This window comes from Anopheles marshallii, assembly GCF_943734725.1.
Source record: "Anopheles marshallii chromosome X unlocalized genomic scaffold, idAnoMarsDA_429_01 X_unloc_141, whole genome shotgun sequence".
In the NCBI taxonomy this organism is placed as follows: domain Eukaryota; kingdom Metazoa; phylum Arthropoda; class Insecta; order Diptera; family Culicidae; genus Anopheles; species Anopheles marshallii.
Window position 1 is genome coordinate 25,001 of NW_026525715.1, and position 2,500 is coordinate 27,500.

Here is a 2,500-nt window from a genome sequence, read left to right on the forward strand (position 1 = left end):
GAAAAATTCCACATAAGCAAAATTTGTATGGAGCACCCTACTGCAGAACACACCGACAGGGCCGGGAAGGAAGGCCCGGTCCAAGAAAAAATTTTTGCGGGACCACTCAAAACATCATAGTTAGACCTAGCAAATGATGAAAAGTGAAACCCGCGATCGATTGGAGAAACCTTATTTTACACTGAAAAATTCCACATAAGGAAAATTTGTATGGAGCACCCTACTGTGGTCACCATCGGTCGAGTTGGTCGAGACGGGCAAAAAATTTTTTTTTCCATATCGTCTCAAAACATGATTTATGGACCTTGTAAATGTTGAAAAGTGAAACGAAATCACTTTTGGAGCGATGAAAATTTTGTATGGGAGGTCCCTACCCGGAACAAATTTTACTAGTAAAGTCATCATTCCGCGACGAGAAATTTGAAAATGGTCAAATATGGTTAAGATGTCATGTTCATTCCCTACTATGGGGGACCAGGTCGTCACGAAAAAATTTTTTTCTCGACCTGGTCAAATGTGGTTCTGCGACGGAGGTTAAACTAATATTGCATAATTTGGCCCAAAAACCCCCCTCTGTCAGAGAACGAAGCCCTTCAAGCTCGATAGCAGACCACATAAGTTGAACTTTGAGGTATCTGAAAGTTGAATATAGAGCGAGGTTCTAAGCGAAGGGATAGCTTAACGTTGAGCATTGAACGCAAAAAAGCTTAGAGATAAGCTTATTATATAAGGATTGTGGTGCAGAACACAGCTTAACGTTGAGCTTTGAACGCACATGGCTAGAACTAAGCTAAGAGATACCTATAGTGGTGCATGGAACTGCTCACAAGTTGAGCTTCGAGAAGTCCAAAGGCAAAATGTAGAGCGAGGTTCTAAGCGAAGGGATAGCTTAACGTTGAGCATTGAACGCAAAAAAGCTTAGAGATAAGCTTATTATATAAGGATTGTGGTGCAGAACACAGCTTAACGTTGAGCTTTGAACGCACATGGCTAGAACTAAGCTAAGAGATACGGGTAGTGGTGCATGGAACTGCTCACAAGTTGAGCTTCGAGAAGTCCAAAGGCAAAATATAGAGAGAGGTCCTAGCAGCCTAAAAAACTTCTAGGGCCGACAGCTCACAAGTTGAGTTTCGAACGCAATTAGGCTACCCTGGTAGCCTTGATTTGAAAGCATTAAGGCAATGATATGGTAGAATGCCCGATCTTAAACCTATTGACAGAGAATGTGTACGAGTAAGCATAGATGTGGAGGAGCACATACCCTAAACAGTCCCGAAAGATGGTTAGCTAAGTGATGCATCACAAATGGACTTGGCGCACCAAGTTCACACTGAAACACACACGATCGCGTATATTAAAACCTGTTGTGTGGTGCATCACTAATAAAGTTTGGTGCGTCAAACGAACATGAGAGTTGAGCATATTGGGTATGTGTGATAACACACTTTGCACGACAATCGAGAAACCGCATAAGCTCAGTATAACACAGCAGGGGAAGATTGATGAAAACCAGAGCTAATACATGCAACAGGCCGGGAATGCTGCTTCTGAAGGTGGTAGGACCGGTGCACTTATTAGTTAAACCAATCGGCCGATTGAGTTGAAGTCTGGTACCGATCTTTCACTTGACTGTGCCCCATCAACTATTGATGGTAGTGTAGAGGACTACCATGGTTGTGACGGGAAGCGGGAATCAGGGTTCGATTCCGGAGCTAGTAGAGAGTGCCTGATAAAGGCCATGGTACACATCCAAATCAGGAAAGCAGCAGGAAACACTACCATACATTGCCAGGTGCATAGGAGGATTGCAAGCCCGTAAATTGCCCGATCATAGCCAGCGATGCTGAGAACGGAATTTATTCCTTCGATCGTCGTTGGTTCACATGTTTACTGATGGTTGTACGAACACCATACCCGGTGGTAAGTACAGTGGAGCTCGCCTTCACAACATAATGTTCACCAGTTGGACGCATAGATTGGAATAGCTCACATAGTGTTGGATTGCTGGAAACACACATTCCAGACTGCTCCGGTAGTCATGGAAAGGAGAGGATTGCAAGCCCGTAAATTGCCCGATTATAGCCAACGATGCTGAGAACGGAATTTATTCCTTCGATCGTCGTTGGTTCACATGTTTACTGATGGTTGTACGAACACCATACCCGGTGGTAAGTACAGTGGAGCTCGCCTTCACAACATAATGTTCACCAGTTGGACGCATAGATTGGAATAGCTCACAAGTGTTGGATTGCTGGAAACACACATTCCAGACTGCTCCGGTGGTCATGGAAAGGAGAGGATTGCAAGCCCGTAAATTGCCCGATCATAGCCAACGATGCTGAGAACGGAATTTATTCCTTCGATCGTCGTTGGTTCACATGTTTACTGATGGTTGTACGAACACCATACCCGGTGGTAAGTACAGTGGAGCTCGCCTTCACAACATAATGTTCACCAGTTGGACGCATAGATTGGAATAGCTCACAAGTGTTGGAAAGTT